At 42.2% G+C, this 18,174-nt stretch overlaps 1 protein-coding gene across 1 annotated transcript in view; it reads right to left on the bottom strand.

Annotated features, from left to right (window-relative positions):
• tbkbp1 (TBK1 binding protein 1) overlaps window positions 1–9,647 on the bottom strand; it is a 58,198-nt gene extending 48,551 nt beyond the window's left edge. Inside the window, exon 1 of the mRNA XM_079334019.1 lies at window positions 8,197–9,647. The gene's annotated coding sequence lies outside the window, so the exon portion shown is untranslated. The remainder of the gene's footprint in view (window positions 1–8,196) is intronic.
• Window positions 9,648–18,174: the final 8,527 nt, after the last annotated feature.

The raw sequence follows: 18,174 nt of genomic DNA, 5'->3' as shown, positions 1-18,174 counted from the left end.
AAGATGCTAATGCTGCATGTCGATGTGTTAAGATAACGTGCGGTTGCCATTTCTCACCAGCTCGCAGTAAAAATGCACAAACAGTCGTGCCGACGTCGGTTAAAGTTTAGCTCAGCCTCTGATTGAAGTCAGAACTTTTCAGGACTCTCTGCTCCCATTTGTGACCTGAATGGGGACGGAGACCAGACTTTAAATCCACAGGCTGACAAGCAGCTTTTATAGCAGCAGCTCTACCAACATGGCCTCACTGTTTCTCGTCTCCACTGTATGACCTGTGCGCTGTGCAAACATCCAAGTGATCATGTCAAAGATTCTTTTGTGTATCCTCTCTGAACTTTGAATTCGGTGGTTAAAATGTCGTAAATCTCTCTCCTGTGTCTTCACATGGAACAGCACCGCCTCTTCATTCACTTTGAGGGCTCCACTTTGTCGTCCCTCTAACTGTAGCTACCGCTTTTTTTTCTGTTCTTATTGTATTTTTTTTTACGTAACCGTTGTGCATCTGTGGGCCAAAGCAGCGACCACTGGTCCTCTCGTTCTCTCTTCTCCTGCATGAAGTAGAAGAAGCCACGAACTGCCCACCTGCTTTAAAGCCTCTCCTCTTTTTTTTTTCTGCCTCAGATGAGTCACTTTGCCATATTCTTTCAAGGAAGAAAGCCTCACCTCTTTGCAAAAAAAAACACAACAAAACTCTACAGAAACAACACACTCACACCTCCCACCACGCCGTCCCGGCTGCTCTCAGCGTTCCACATGCAACCCCACGGACCGCTACGAAAGAGCACCGCCGAAGCTTTTCAAATCTCTGCAGCCGGGATTGTGATGACGATGATGAAGGAAAGGGATGTTGTGGAGCCTTGAACATCGTGTGACAACGGCAGAGGGACATAATGGCGTTGTAGTTGTGTCATGTGGCTGCGAGAGGACACCTGGTTGCGAAGGAGACTGAAGGAATGTGATGTAACTGCAGTGTAATGTGACCACTCGCTCTCGCTGCCCACTCAAGACAACGTGCTGAGGCAAAATGTGGAGTAGTATGAACACTAGGACTGCGCGTGTGTGTTTGTGACACGATGAGCTCTTAAGATTTGTAGTAAAAAGAGAAGAGAGAGATATTAAAAAAAGGACCTTGTGTGGGTTGGGAGAAAAAATAAAAGAGGAAGAGAGAGAGTGTGTGTTTTGGGGCCTGCAGTCTTCAAGCTCTCCGGGGATTCAGATGATCCTTTTTTCGTCTCTGGAAAACCAGGTTACCCACTTGCTAGTCACACGTTACTGGACTGCCTTTACTCCCCCCAGTGATCCTAAAAATATCCGCTCACACGCTGCGAAAAGCCCCCAACGGTGCTTTTATAGAACACGTCTCTTTTGTTGACGCCTCAGAAAGTGTTTGCTGTTTTACCTCTGCTGCTTTTGTGATGCTATTCCTCCTCCTTAAGCACTGAGCAAAAAAAAAAAGAGTTCAAAATGCTTATAAGATATTAAAAGGTAAAAGTCCCATTTGTCTGAGTCAAAAGGAAAAAAAGTTCAGAAAGCTCAATTTATAAAAAAATGTTGTAACTTCTCAAGACTGTGTGGGCGTGGCCAGTCAGGTTTTGCTTGACTTCTCCTTTCAGCACAGCAAATGGAGAATTTAACAATCGGCGTGAAGTGCACGACACAAGACTTTCAGAGCGGATTTTCTGACCAAAGCTCTCCTACATTCCTCAGCTCAGTATTTTCCTGATTAGATCTCTGAAGACAACAGACTGGACAGCTGATACGAAGCTTGTCGCCGTCAACATACCCGTCTTATCGGTCTTAAGTCTGGCTCATACACTATGTTTCAAATCAGGGTTTCTTAACCTTTTTGACCTTGGGGCCCAACATTTTCAGGGCAAGGTAGTCTGGGCCCAATCAAGTAAATTGTTCTGATTTAACTTTTGCGGTCATTTTTATTTAATAGCTATTTGTGTCACTATGTAGTAATAATGAATACTGTTCTTCATTTGTATGTTTTTTAATCAATATATAACCTATACATGGGCTAATTATGCATAAAAACTTCAAAGAGCCCTTCAAAGAGCCGCGGCCCCATGGTTAAGAAACCCTGTTTTAAATGACACCATGGAGCGTCTCCACCTTGGTCTGCAGAGCTAATGTGAGCCGTGTCTCTGGTGTCTGCAGCACGGAGCCCTCTGACAGCTTGCTTTAGTTGAAGCCGGATGTTTTTTAGCTGGTTGCTTCCTTCTTGTGAGAGAAGTTTTCCCTCCTGCACGCCGACTTCAAATCTATTCTTGTCGTTGAACTCGAGCAGGAAAAACACATTTGGTATTTCAGACACAGAAAGCTGACCGCTGAATGATCCCGTCTGTTGCCTGCCTGTTGTCCGCTGTTTGACATGAAGCATCAGGTGCTTTTTAATGTTCATGTATGTTCAGTAATGTAACAGCGTTATTCAAATAAGCAAAGTAGTTAATTCATTACAAGTTATGGCAAATAGTCGTGGCATTAAAGTAACGCATTCGTCCCAACACCAGCAAGTGTCTGTGAAACGGGCAGCGGAGAATAATTCTGATATCTATTTCTTCTTCTAAATGGTGTTAAAACAGAGCCTGCACATTGTAAGAGACCCGTGTTGTTCTCTCCCTCTCCCCCGTCTATTGCCCCTCGTGACCCTTTACAGCAGTCTGTGAATATTCCATCAGCCAGCACGGCCCTTCATTTAGTCCTTCAGCCTGTAAGTAGCTTACATAAACCTACATATTGATGCGTGTGAGGCGTAATCACAGCATAAGTGTGTACCTTCACGGAGGGAGCGGAGCGAGCGGCAGGAAACGTTGGAAATGAGTTTGAAAAGTGGCAAAGACATTGGAGGGAAATGGAATAGGTTTTGCATAAATTATCCCCGTTTGAATTATGTCAGCACTGTTTCCAGGCAGGACCCTTCCTGTGTGTGTGTGTGTGTGTGTGTGTGTGTGTGTGTAAGAGTGGGTGTTAGTTATAATGTATGCTGCACACCGGTGATGAAACTGCAGAATGAGATAAATGACCTCATATTCTCGTGTCTGCGCCGGGCTCTCAGGTGCACGCTGGAAAATACAGAATCATCAAGAAGTGGAGAACAGAGCAGGTTATTAATGCAACATTAGACTGCAATATTAACTCTGAAACCTACTCTTATAATTGTGTTCGCTTGGCTGTGATGCTACAATCACGTTTTTAAAAGAGGGAAAAAACTTATAAAACTGGAAAAAAAATGCAAACAAGTATCAGGTATATTTTTTTTAACATGTTCACAATCTTTTTCTACCTTTAGCCTGCTAACAGAAGCACATCGGCACAAATCACAAGGTCGACTTTATGCTAATGAAAATGCTGTTTCATTTTCAGATTGAAGAATTTGACGAGTTTCAGTTTTAGTGTTCCCTGAAGCAACACGTATGATTGGACAGTGCAGCCGTCAAACATTCCCTTCAGTCTTAACGTCACATTGCTTCAGTAAAGAGCTGGAGATGAAGAATCACAGAGAAAAAGAGCAGAGTCAAAATGACAACAGCTGCACTCGAGGTGTAAGGTTGGATCATAAACACTATTTTTTATTACCTCGCTGACAAGCCCCGTGGCTCTGAAGTAATCCCTGTTTAAATACGTTTTATGTGGTCGTTTAACTTTAATAGGAAATTCTTTCTGATTCATACTGAGTTTATCAAATCATACTAAATCTGTCTCTCTGCAAACAGCACAGAGCAATGATTTGCTTTGTTTGCACTGCACACAGCTCTGCTCCCTTTTCATTCTCCCCCTGTAAATACATGAGTTACTTTTTTTAGTATAAACTTTAAGCCAAGTCTAATGGTTTAAATCTCATGTTAAAACATTAATTTAAAGAGCACAGATTGGACGGTGAGAATCGTCACTGTCGACTGTATTCTGGTTTCCTGCACAAACCTGACGTTTTAAAAGCTAAGGTAGATGTGTCGTATGTTCTTGGTACTCTGACTAAACGTACCTGCATGAGTCTGGACTGTGGGAGACTCTGAATGGCTTGTAGCTGTTGGCATGAATGTTTTTGCTCCTTTGCATCGGCCCTGTGATTGACTGACAGTCAGTCCAGGCCCCTGCAATCCAATATGCATACAGCTAAAGATTGGACGGCTATTCTTCGTGCATATTTTGTGAGGCAGAGTCCTCGCTATCGAGAGTCTCTTTCGAGAAACGCTTTTTAAATATTTCCAAGAATGATCATCTCAGAGATGCCTTTCAAAAAGCCACTGGAGATGTTTGTGTCCGGGACACATTGTGCTCTCTTCAGTGATGTTGCAAAGTGTTGCTCTCAATAAGTTGACAGCTCTATTCAAGGTTACTGTCAGAACTGACAGTCGGGTTGAGGGAGGAAAACAACATAAAGTGAAATTAAAAATCTTTAAATCTGGTTTTGCTTGACTGTCCTCAGAACAAAAAAAATACAACATGTGTTGTATATGTTTTTTGGAGGGGATGTTGAGACATCACTTTTTGTCCAAACATCATGTGTTCAGAGACTTTTAGGAATCATCTGTTTGAATCATTCAGTCCAAACACTCGTCTTTGTTTTGGTTGTCATGTTGAGTCGTCTTTTTATAAGCAGATGTGTCAAAGCATGATATGTAGAAAATACATGAACTAAAGAAGAGCATACTGTATCTAACACAAAAAGACATTTCTAACTGAGTCATTGATGTTCAGCTTTTTGACCATCCAGGGCCACATACAGTCCCCTCCTCCCGCTAGGCGGCTCGCTAGTCAACTTCGAATATCAGTAAATTAGAAACATTAAAACCATACAAAAAAAAAAAAACTGGGTTTCCAATGAGACATCACACATAAGCTGAATGCTTTACAACAGGAAACAGATAAATATTTCTCTAAAACCTCTTAGTACTGGAATATGTTTGTGCACTGCATTTTCCTGTGGCCTGCATTGTTGCGTTAGCAGGCTAATGTTAGCACGCTAATGTTAGCACACTTTAGCTAACTCATAGCTTCATATTGTGCATCAGTTAGATAATTATTCATAAACTTGTCAGAATTTAATGTGCCACTTGCTGCAGGACTTCAGAGACCTGCAGGGTTCAAAATGTTCTGCAGAAAAGCTGAAATAGACTTTATAATGTCCTACTGTTTTAGACTTTGAAATAAGTCTAAGATACGCATTGCTTTTTGTTAATCGGATATCACCAGAAATATTTGGTGGAGGCCTTCTGCATTGTTACTGCCAGTGTCAGTGCATTATGACTGCCTTTGATCAATGTTCAGATCTAGTTTGTTGTTGATGTAATGAGGCCTTTAGGAATCAGCTTCGTCCTGAACATTCATAAAAACAGTCTTAGTCGTATACTCCTGATTTGCTTCGGCAGGTGACCTTACTCAACAGTTCAATCAAGCTCGCTAAAGATCTCAGGCTGATTGCGACAGTAAACCCCGCTTACACCACAGTCACCCCAACAACACCATCAACACTAGCACAACTCTGAAAACTGAAAAAACACAGCTTACGAAGAGAACTCCAGAACAACCGTCCTCAAGGTCAGCTGACACAATGCAGCTGCTAAAAATCCTCCAAACTCCACAAATGAAGCAAAACTGAAACCGTCGGTGTTAATGAACCCAATCTGTTAACACTGAGACGTTCTCATGTTTAGGGTCTAGCTGCAGGCAAACTAAACAAACAAACAAACAGATAGAAAATAACATGCACTGTATCGTACTTGGCTGTTTCCCCCTCATAATGTTATCACTGACATACTCAAACCTCACTTCACAGCGCATCGTGTTTCACAAAAACAGCTTGAACAGTACTCATCAGTGTAACAAAGTGCATTACACAACAGCTTCAAGCAGGCAGGAGCTCGCTGCAAACCATTTCAAAATGTGTTTGGAGGGGAAAAAAACATGATTAATGAGGGCAAAACAAGCCCAGACCCACGAGGGGCCGCACAGCTGCACAGTGTCTGTGTGATTGGTGATTAGCAGGTAGGTATAATCCATGATTCATTTTCTTAAATTAGCTCCTTTGGACCGGACCCCCTGGGATCTAACAGGAAGGGTGGGCTGAGTACTTCAAATGAAGTGCTTGTAATCAAGTGAGGTTTCATCAGACAGCAGACTAGACAGCTGAACGGGAAATCAAAAGTAAGGAGCCTTAATGTGACCTTTCAACCCCTCTTGTGCCGCCACTGCCGAGACAGAATGTAGCATGGAGCTAATTATCAGACGTGTCCGAGTGTGTGAAAAAGTGACCTGCAACAGAAATCTAAGGGTTGATAATGTGATTAAGTAATCTGTCACAGATACAATCTCGGGGCCTTAAAGAAAATAATCAGCCAACGCAGAGGTGCGCAAACTGCAATTCTCAAAGTGACCACTAGAGGCTGGCTAACAAATCATCATCAGGCCCAACATTAAAATGCCAATCTCCAAAGCAGAATTAAAAATTTTTACAGAGTAGTGCTACAAACAGCTTCAATCTCTATTTATCATTTTTCTATTAATGAGGACAGTATCTGTTAATATGTCCGTTATCCTCAGCAGAAATGTGTACAGACGTCATCATGCGTACAAGATTAAACAAGATATGGATCAATGAAAACATAAAACTGCTGAATATCACAATGTCAGCATTCATATCTTAGCATGTTAGCATGCTAACGCTCAAAACAATGCTGTGCCATATTTTAATTTCCTAATCTGGTAGTCCTGTTTAAATGAAGGTGAATTTTTTAATACCTTGTGGAAAGGGTTTGTAGACTGAGGCTGCTTCATGAATACACAATCATTAAGCACTTTTTGGTATTTCTGCACCATCCAAGTGATATTGAAATGGGTTAATATTGTTCAGCTGCATGCCTGTAGGCTGTGCTGAGATATTTATAGGAGTTTGACGAAGTCAGTACTCTTACATTATGTAAAAAAAAGTTGATTCACTGTGTTAGTCTGACAATGATGTACTTTTAAAATGCATGAAGACGAGTAACTCTCACTGAAAAGTCTAATTTCTTCAAAATTGAACAAACACCTAAATGTGGTTGGGGGTCCTTACAGTACGCCTCAATCTGCCCTAAGTGATTTGTGACTGCTCCACAGTCCCTCGGCTTTGAACTGAAGTCGAACAGAAGAAAGCAAGACGAACATCAACGTGGCCAGTGATAGATCGAGATCCACGCCTTATTGGACAGACGAGGAGCCACAAGCCATATTCAGACCGCTCGTTCAAGACCCGATATTTACATCCCCACATAGCGTCTGTGCATCATGAATGTCACAGAGGCGTAATGGGGTCAAACACTAATCCTCTACTTCGTCAACAAATAAACGATCCCTGCGTTTTACACTCAGAAACCTTCGGGGGGCGCCAAAAGCAAACCAAACGCCACCTATAGTAGCGGAGTCAGGCATGCTTCCTTCTTTAAGTAGAAAGTCGATTCTTCCCCGGCGCTTAGATACTGGGACAAAGACAGTAGTCCCATTAAATGGCCTAATCAAGCTGTAACCATAGCTCAACCTAAGTGTGCATGTAAACTTATTAACTCAAAACATTACCATTTAAATAAGCTGAGTTTTTCCTGTTTACCACAAATACAGACTCAGACAGGAAATACAAATACTCCTGAATAATCTGATTGGATTTCAAATGCTAGGATTTTTTTTTTCTTGGGAAGTGCATTTGTATATTTAGCTTACTATCATCTCATATAGTGGGGTTTAATACTCAGAGTCCAGCTGTGGTTGTCTTCTAACAGACTGTTTTTATCTGTCTTGTAACTAACTTGGACACTAACACGAAAGGACAAAAGCAGGCCAGATAACAGGACCGGACAGATGTGGGCTACTTCTGCTGACCGCCCTCCATCAGCACGGAGCTGAAGTTGAAGGTTGCCCGCGGCCAGGACATCTCTGCGTGAGCTGATGGAGCTGCCGGAGCGGCGCGCGCACGCGTCTCCTTTAAGGGGATGTGGACACTGCAAATCAACTGCGCGTGCAGGTAAATAAACACAGCTGATGAGGATTTTTTTGTTGTTGATTGTTCATCCTAAAAACGAGGCAGCAGCAGATCTGATGGTGGGATGACTAAAACGTACACTGTGACATTGTTAGACAAGCAGTTTTGTCTCCGTGTCTCGCGCTCACATTGCATCCGTCACATGAAAAGAGATTGATTGTATAAGGAGGAGAACTCACGCGCTGATCGATCCGTTGATGCCATGGCTCGAAATAGTGGGAGGCGGGGGCAGAGCACCCCCAAAAAAGAGTCCTCTTTCACGGTGTGTCAAGTGTCCAGTAAAAAAGGCGACTACAGCGTCTGCTCCGGTCCTCCTTCCAGTCCTCCTCCTGCGCTCCTGTGGCAGCGACAAGCACGCCTCCTGTAGCTGCCGTACACTGTGCAGGACTGAGCATCACATCGCACACCGTGGAGCAACACTCGTGTGGGATGATGATGATGATGATGATGTTGATGTCGCGGGAATAGGAACGTCAGACTCTTCTTTTAACGAGAACATCTCTGTCTGCAGCTTGAATCACCCTGTATGTTAGAGCCAAGCGAGTCTCTGAGCAACCTGCAGGAAAAAAACCCCATTATCTAATAATCTTATTTTAGATTTGTGTTGTTTTAACCTTAAATAACCTGCAATGTGGCCATGAGTTTGTGCAGAGCTTTAAAACAGAACCTTTAACAACTAGCAGACTAAAGTAGCTGAATGCAAACAATCTAACAGCTTACATTTAAAGCCACATGGCTCCACCAATGCATTCTCCTCCATACATGAGGACTCTTCACACCTTCTGTTTTACAGACTGTGGAGAGAAAGTGTCTCTATGTGGCTGCAGTATAAAGTGTGAGGGACTGAAGACACTCTTTTAGAAGCTCTAAATTTAAATGCTCTGGATCTAATAAAGGGCCTGACCCTAATTTGGGCCATGGACACAATTTTTTTTTTCATTATAGGAGTAAGATTTATGTTTTCGTTCTTCTCACGTCAGAGATCAAGATGTTGATCTCATTTTAAGAAATTGTAAATGTTGCTTGCTGCGTTTGGAGCTGTGTTTATGCAATTTAAAGCAATACAGGCCTTATTTTGGCCTGTTATATCTTTCAATAGAGATGCTTATCTGGACATATCAGGAGAATAGAATGTAGCTCAAAGGAAGTGTAGTGAGATGTATATTTGATGGGACCGTGCAGCAGCAAATCAGGAGAGGGAGTGGGGATTAACATGCGGGAAGGAGGCCAAAGGTCTGACTTGAATCTGGGCCGCCCACTTAGAGGACTGTCGCCTCCATACATTCTGAAGGGGGGGCAACCTAACCACTGGTCCACCAGCACCCCATAATGAGATATTACTGAGTATAAAAAGAAACACACTTGCAGTTTGCAGTGTTTAGTGTCATATGGACTTTACTATCGTTTAACGTTTCGACTGAATTAATGAAGTGGACAGAAAAATGTTCCCCTCCTCTGGTTTATTTATTATTTATTTTGTTGTCTTTTTTTTACCATTAGAGAAAATAGCACACATGCTAAAGTGTCTCTGCTGGATGTTGCATCCTTCTTTTATTTTAAACCTGATCTTTTTTTAGTCACACATGATTGTCTTAAATGATACATTTGTCCTTTTGATATTCAGAGACTTCGAGTTCTAGTCTGAATGATTCACACATTCAATCAGCCTTGTTGCCTAAGTATGTGCAGACTTACAGTAAAAGCACTCGGGCTGTCAGTGCATTTGGACAGAAATAAAAATAGAGAAATAGACACATATTCACTGTATTGATCTTGTGATCTTTTAATGCAGGAGTCAGACAAGCTTCAGTGAAGTCGAACACTGATGTCGGGTGATATGGTTCAGCTCTCAGTCAGTGTTCCAGTGACAGTGATGCTGCTGGGTGGAGTCAGAGCTGCAGACACGACGGTGCAGGATGGGACAGGTTTAAAGGGTCAAAGTCACTCTGTTACCACACATTTAGAAGCTTACTGTTGTTTCAAATATAAATGTTGCACATAGCATTCACATTTAATTCAATAGGCTGCACACCTGTGACTAAAGTGTGACGAATCTGGATGAAACTGTTGCATTGCAAGTAATATCCTTAGAAACAGATGAGATACTTTTTTTCCCTTAATAAGATTTTATATAAGAAGTATACTTGTGCAACGTCCGGAATTGTTCAGCTGGCTGCATAAATTAAAGGTCTGTAGGTTCATCCAGCTGATGAATAAATCCTTTCATACACTTCAGCACTCATCCTGTCTATGCACAGTGCACACATCTCTCTGTAGGATTCTTCAGGTTCCTGGGCTGTCAGGAGCTGATGTGAGTGATGGATAACCACAGGCTGTTAGCGCTCGGGGATCAAAAACCGTCTCCTCTGACTTTTTCACATGCAGAGGTAGACGGTTCTTATCACACAGATTCACAGCTCTGCTTTTTCACTGACAGGGTGCTATTCTGGTGCTCTTAAGCCCAAAGATTGCTGCGTCATCCGAGGATTTGATGACATAATTATCAGGGGTCAGACTCCTGCAGCCGGATGTGTAATCGAAGCAGGAACAGGGGAGAGAATAAGCCGACTGCAGACTGCAGACTGCATGCATGAGGAGAGGAGGGAAACACTCTGAAGAGAGGCATGGTCATGAATTATGACCCACTTGGATTTATCCGCCTCAGGAATGTAGAAGATTCAACACAGTACAGAAACTACATCTTAGCAAGTGTATTTGACTAATTTGGTGCAGAAATATCTCAATGCACTGATTGAACGGACGAGTCCGGATAAACATTTGATTTCAAGACAGAGACTGCAAAATAAACACTCTGACTGGAGGGTCCATGGGTTGAGATACCAGAGGGAGGGGAGGGGATTTTATTTTTACCAGAATCCCACTGTGACATCACAAGGAGAGCTTGAAACGGAGCATTTCTCTCTGTGTTGTCAGACTTCTGCAGGCCACAAACAAAGGACAGAAAGGGTTTTGAGTTCACATTTTGTGGGTCTGTAGACACTCAGATTACCCAAATAAATATTCATCAACACTGTACATCATAAGTCCCCTTTGAACTACACTGAATCACGTCTCGCAGCTAAATTCAGGAAGAACGCTACAATAAATTTCGTATTGATCGATAATGACAAAGCCCATTTGAATTCCCCCGTGTGGGGTCTGGACCCCAAGGTTGGGAATGCAGGGGTCTGTATGCACGAACAGACTACATGTCACTGCAGTCCTAGATCTCTTTAACTGCAGACTTTCCTCCGAATGAGACATTCATGCTTTTTCATGCATGAGGCTAAGCATCAATTTATAATCATCCATGTTCCCTCGCCACAACGTGTTCATGGGGAGAGAAACATGCACAGTGTTTGGTTACGATTACATAAATCATGAGGCTGGTTTAAAAAAACAAGGTGTTTATCTAATGTATAATATTGTTTTAACGCAGGCAGATGTCTTTAGTCACAGGGAGAGCACTTTTCAGTGTGGTGTAAAAAAACACACATTTAGTATTAATGAATACAAAGAATAGAACATTCTGGGTGCTGATGTACGACCTGCTCTTACTCCGAGGTCTTTCTAAAAACGAGCATTTCTTTAAGCTAACGTGAGGAGTGAACTGAAGCTTCTCTATGAAAACAACAACAGTGATAACATCCGTGTAGAAAATGTGATGGCTGAACAGCTGCTGGGAGAAGAAGCGATGAGCAGCACTCTGCAGGAACAGGCTCAGTTTACATTCGATATTGCAAATATTCACATTAGTAGAGCTTTCACACGTTCAGCAAGAACTTTTGGAAAAAAAATTCTGGGAACACAAATTGAAATGAAAAATGTACTTTAAGCTCTACCTGTACTAATCGTACGGCGCTGCGTTTGGATCGTATGTTAGCTCCATATTGGATTTCTTTTTGTTGACTGAAACGACAAATACTGGATGTTAAATTAACGACTTTTATCTGTAAATTCAAATATTGTCCTTAAAACTCTGCAGGTAATGCGAGCCGAAGAACAACAAAAAATCCAGAAGAAAAACTTTATTCAAATGAAAATGAAAGAAGGGACAGAATGTTCCTTGAGGAGCAGAGCGCACAGTCACGGCCCTCACCCACCCTGTGTGCACACCTCATCCAATAAACAACATGGTAGTGGGTGTTTCTTATATAACGTCCTCTGTGTATGTTTATACGCCATTTATAATGTGGAGAATTTACTGATTCATTCATTTTCTTCCTGACTGTGTTTCCAATCCCTCTCGCTGAGGACTGAAGTGGATCCAACATGCAGTGGGCAGGAGAAGAAAGAAGCAGTGTGCCCTTGAGCGTGGAGGCAGTGATTTATGTCTGCTGGAAGAAAAATTCATAAAAGAATCAGCCCATCACTGAAGGATATAAAATAAGAAAAAGTTTAGGTAAATGAGATTAGCCTCTCTCAGATGAAAAAAAGGAAAAGTGTGACCTGTTTACCTTGGCACCTTTTGTGAAATCTTTACTTTCATGATTCATCCCTGCATGGGAGTATCTGTCACTCATTTTAACTGCACACAGATACACATAGAAAAATGTTATTTCAGGACTTCAGCTCATGGCGTGGACACACATAATGATTCACTGATGTGACAGCACCTGCTAGAGTGTGTGTGTGTGTGTGTGTGTGTGTGTATGTGTGTGTGTGTGTGTGTGTGCTCATGTGCATATCCTCTCTTAGATGTGGCACACTGTTGTCATCATATCCTTCTAGATCTGGAGCTCCGGGGTCCATTGCTGCACCCAGGATATAAAAGCCCAACTTCCTGCTCAAGTCTGTTGGGGCAAAAAACAATTGGTGGTGGTGGTGGTGGTGGGGGGTCCATATACCGTTCTTCACCTTTATGTCGGCCTAACTCCTCTTCCTCCTATAGATGGGTTATTGCCCTTCATTTTTCTTTGCTGACTTTAATTGACAAACTTAGATGGAGGGTAACGAGAGAGAGTGCTGCCCCCCTCAGAGAGACTCTCTCTCTCGCCCTCTCTCTCTCTCTCTCTCTCTTTTCTCTCTCTCTATTTCCTCACACCACATTATGCTTTCATGTGCACGCATGTTCACGTGATGACGCACTGATGACGCAGATGAATCACACCTTTTTGCTCTTGTCTTGTAATTGATAATTTATTTACCTAATTATGTTTCACTGTATTTGCCATAATCAAGTTATAGGAGAACACACACTTAAAGTTTTTTTTAACTAGATGATGAGAATCAATGACAAGACAAACAGATCACTTCCTGACAAGACAAACAGCAGGTCTTGACAGGAACCGCTTTTGAGTTGTTGCTTCGTTTGGGACAGCAGGGGGCGACAGAACGCCAGTTTGAACAGCTCAGGCTCAGACCAGGAGCCAGACAGCTTTCTGCTCTCCAACAGATGTTTTCTGTGCTGCAAAAATGTTCGTGGTCTGACTGAAACAAACAGAAGATGAGCTGTAATGTGTTCAAACATTTCAGACAAGTTTAAGACCTTCAAAAAAAAAAAGAATAAATGAGAGTGAATCTGCATAAAACTCTTTTTGAACTTTCTATCTCGGTGAGAAAACCTTCAAAACTTGGTCCTCTATTATTTCTTTTGTACTCCTTTCATTATTTCCTATGAGACATTCAAACTGATTATAATAACAATGTTCATGCTTGATTAGCTTTTCTTTTCATCCCTGAATCTGCATCTTGTAGCTCTGCCATTATTATTATCCCTACTTTCATTAAAGGAGACTAAACACACTGATTGCAGCGTGCAGACAAATTGCTAAAAATGCAATGCAAGATTTTACTAATAAAATCTTCTGCTCTTTCAAACACGGTTTGACAACCGGAGTGTTTGGAGGTCAGTAAACATCGGATTGGATTTGAACTTTTAATCAAGGGGATGTTGTGTAATGCTGAGGTGGCGCCCTGTGAGGTGAGTCGTTGCTGTTTGTCTGAAGTGTCCCCTCTTCTGTGTAACGAGCCATCAACAGCACGCCGTCCGCCTGCAGATAGAGAGAGAGAGAGAGAGGAATTTTCCACTGGGCTTGTTGTGGTCCAGTTTCTCTCTCCCAACATAGTTCTGACAGAATGCGCTAACATTTCTGCCTGATATGCCAGGCTGGTTGTTGACAGTGGGGAATAGGAGCTCACAAGCGTCAGGAATGTAGGCTGATGGCAGAGCGGAAAAGTACTGGGGGGGGTTGCTAACAAATACCCCCTAAACACCCCCTAAACCCCTGACCAGTTACGCTCCAATCACGAGATGTGTCTAAACAGTTATAAACAACAAGAACATGCACATGCAAGCTGTTACAGAGCGTAACGTTTTCACACATGTCCCACATATAGGGATGTGCAGTAAAAGTTAGCTCAGGTTGTAAATGTGTATGTGTGTGGTGTTTGCATGCTCCCATTTAAAACAAATGGATGTCCAGTTGTGTGCAGTCAGCGTGACACTGGGAAGTTTGCTCCATAAACCGGGGGAGAAAAATTAAATTACAAATAAATTAATCACGGTGATGACCACGGGGATGAGGAACAACCTATCAGTGGTGCTCTTTTTGAATTCAGAGACAAAGACCTTCAATAAGTGGTCTCAAGACTAAAACCAACTGATTGTCACATCCCCTGTTTAAGGGTTTAGTTTATTTCTGTTTCTTGTATCATGTCCTGTGTTTGTGTTTTACTTTGTTTTTGTCCTCAGTTTCTGATCTTGTGCTTTTTGTTCCTTGTTTCCCTCCTGTCTGATCACCTGATGCGTCTCACCTGTGCCTTGTTAATTCCACCTCCATTTTCTGTCAGTTCTGTTGGCTGCATGTCTTTCTCCCCGGTGTTTTTCCACTCTGCTGGTTACCTGATGTGTCTCACCTGTGTCTTGTTAAACCCCACCCTCTTTCAGTATATAAGTGTCTGTGTTTCCCCCTCAGTTCATCTTGCCAGTTCATCTCGTCTCATTGTAGTAAGCGGTCCAGCATTGTTCAGTCTAGTGTTCTTGGTCTGACCCCCGAGTGTTTTTGTACCTCTGCCTGGATTGACTGACTCCCCGTGTACCGAACCCTGCTTACATTAAATGGATTTTGAAACTTCTTTTTGCCCTGGAGTTGTGCGTTTGGGTCGCTTCCCCTCTGATCCGTGACACTGATGATGTGTCAGTATGCAGAGATCTTCTCTCCCTCTGCTGTTATGCACATAGTTCTTCAAAACGACCATAGTTCCTCTTCAAGCGTTGAATAGTTAAAGAATGGGAGGAGAAGAATCAAGCAGCTTAAAAAAAAAAAGACCTTGAATTTAAAAATGTACTTTATCATTGTCTTCGGATTGACTGACTCAGCAAAGAAAAGCAGATTAACCTGGAATAACTAGCAGGTCATCCGGAGAGCACGGACCTGTCTCGAGGCTTTGTTCTTCAGTCTGATCCGGATCTGCTCTAAAATTAAACTGATTCTTCCCTGACACCGCTTCAGCCTCACGCAAGCCACGAAATCTGGCGAGTCTTTATTACGCAACAGAGCAAAGGTGGAACAGTAAACATGACCTCCTTGGAGGAAAGGGGGGCATTCACACTTAAACCTCAACATTAGAGAGAGCACACTTTACCCTGTGAGTTATGCAGAAAATGCAAACTCCTCAGAGCCAGCATGACGGCATGGAGACGTTTCCCAGGTACCTGCTTTGAAATTCAGAAATGTCCTCTCAAATAAAATTCAATTGGAGCCTCAGGCGAAACAAGGCCAAATGGACCCCTGTACTTTTACTGTTCTTGAAGCAGGGACTTTTTGGGGCTAACGTAAAGATCCTGGGGTTTATTTAGTCCACTATACATGCAGTGGGAGCTTTTGAGTACATTTAAAAGTTAGTCCATGGGGACGTATCACTAAAGGCTCTTTTTTTTTCTTTCGATCAAAGGTCTCCGGGAAAAACTTCTCTTAATGGCTAACTTAGTGGTTCCTGCTGCTCATTGTCGTCAGCATTTTGACCGCAGCCTAAAGTCCCATGGTGATTATCCAAATCAGAACAATTCTAGTGATAAAAAAAACAACTTTATTTGTCCCCGGGGAGGAATTCAAAGGCACACAGAGCAGGAAATGAACAACAGTGCAGTTATTCTCAAATTTAACCAAAGATAAAGTCAACAAAAGAATAAAGTGTCAAAATGTAAGTACAAAGATAAAATACAAAAAAAGAAGGTATATGTGGACAGTAATCAGAATAAGATGTAAACAGAACTATAGTGCAGTAAGGAGGAAATAAATACATACATATAGAGCTATGTGCAAGTCGGCAGATACTAAATAATAAAGTGATGGTGGTGTATAGCAGATAAATATGGAGCTATATAAAATGAAAACTGAAAGAATAAAGTGATCTGGTTCTATGATGGATAAGAACGAAACAAGACGACAAAAGCCTGACGTAGCCATGTAACAGTTAGCCTGTTAGCATGGAGGAGGTTCAGATGTAGCATAAAACAGGGCAGGTGACCTCAAACAGGGCAGGTGACCTTAAAAGGTGCAGCTGACATCAAACATGGCAAATGGCCTAAAACAGGGCAAATGACCGAAAACAGTAACTAACCAATCAGAGAGGTTCAGTGCTGTAGATCCCTTGGACTACCCCAGGGGCAGGGGGTAGTAGGGGTAGATCAATTACCCTAAATTTAGTCCCTGGTTCATGCGATTGAAATGCACACAGGTCCTCAAAACGTCCCGAGTTTAAAGGACAGAACGTTCTGGAGGAAGGTTGTGCCGTTCAAATGAGGCTGAAGTCTTATTGAAGATGAAGCGCCTGCAGGCCTCACACACTCACACATCTGCCTCAAATATCGACATATTGAGCTGTGACTGTGTGATTTTAACATTTTGCACTGAAACACCTACTTTGGATATATATTTTTTTTATCACACTTGTGTCACGCTCAATTGTACCTGAGAGTGGAAGGAGACTGAATCAACAAGAAAAACAACAAATTGAAAAAACAAACTGTGACATTTCAAGACCGCAATATGACTAAGACTTGTTTTCATATTGTCTAGCAGGGATCAGCTGAAGTGAGCTTTGATATTTTGTGGTTCAGATTTGTGTCGTGTAATGTGTGCAGGTTTGTTGTTGCTTCCTAATAAAAGCATTATCACTTTGTTTTGATGGGGCGGCCGGAGCAGGCTTTGTAAGGCCATCCCAAACTGTACTGCCTGACACACCCAGCGCTTATGTAACCAGAGATTTTAGTAGGACGCTGTGTTCCCTGACAAAGGCATTTCTATTCAGAAGCGGTGGTGGCGAGCGGCCAGAGATTCATTCACAGAGGGTGAACTTCTGTCCGGAGGTAAACAAGGAGCAGACGGCATCACCTCCTTAAAAACCTGCTTGTTACCTTTAATGACTCCTAATAAGCCTCTTTACTGGATAGAAATTAAGCCCAGTTTAGTCTTTTAATAGTTTCATTTGAGCGGCAGCAGCTGTTTGCTTGACTGACAGCAGACTGACTCTCTCTGCATGTGTGCGTTACATCATTTCAAAACTAGAACCAGGTAGTTAATGTTTACTACATGGACATCTGGGTGACACACTTCTTTTCTGGCCTGTTTGAATAGTTTGGCTAAAATCTGTTAACCTCATGCACTTAAAGCTCTTCTTATTTTCTTCTGAATCTGTTGGAATAAAACTTTTCAACATGATACTTTGAGTAGTTTTTATTCAGCCGTCATACGTAGTACAATCATTAGACAGACGGCAGTTCAGTCTGTAGGTACTTTGGTGTTGACAAAGTCTTGAATCTGGTCTGGTAGACTCTCTGTTGATACAGCTAATATGTTGCTTCCATGTTCATTTACAGTCAATAACAATGCACCGCATGCAAACTTTATATTCTCTAGTCACTGATGCATGCATGTTTAAGAGCTCTAATGTTGTCTTCTTACTTCTTTGAGAGAACTGGACTGGTCTGCACACTGTTCTGACCTCAGACACATTAAACACCTTTTGAATGAACCTGATTGAAAAACAAAAATATTGACGAGCTCCGTCAGAGAAGATAAGCCCTTTACAATGAACCCAGACAGAGGAAGGTCAGACGTCCATGCAGAGTCATGGTAGACTCAAAGTTCATCCAAACACATCAGCAGCAGAATCACATGATGCTTACGTCTATAGCTCAACATTATTTCTTT

Source organism: Symphodus melops (genome assembly GCF_947650265.1).
Source record: "Symphodus melops genome assembly, chromosome: 21".
NCBI classification, from domain to species: domain Eukaryota; kingdom Metazoa; phylum Chordata; class Actinopteri; order Labriformes; family Labridae; genus Symphodus; species Symphodus melops.
This window is presented reverse-complemented; position numbering and strand designations above follow the sequence as displayed.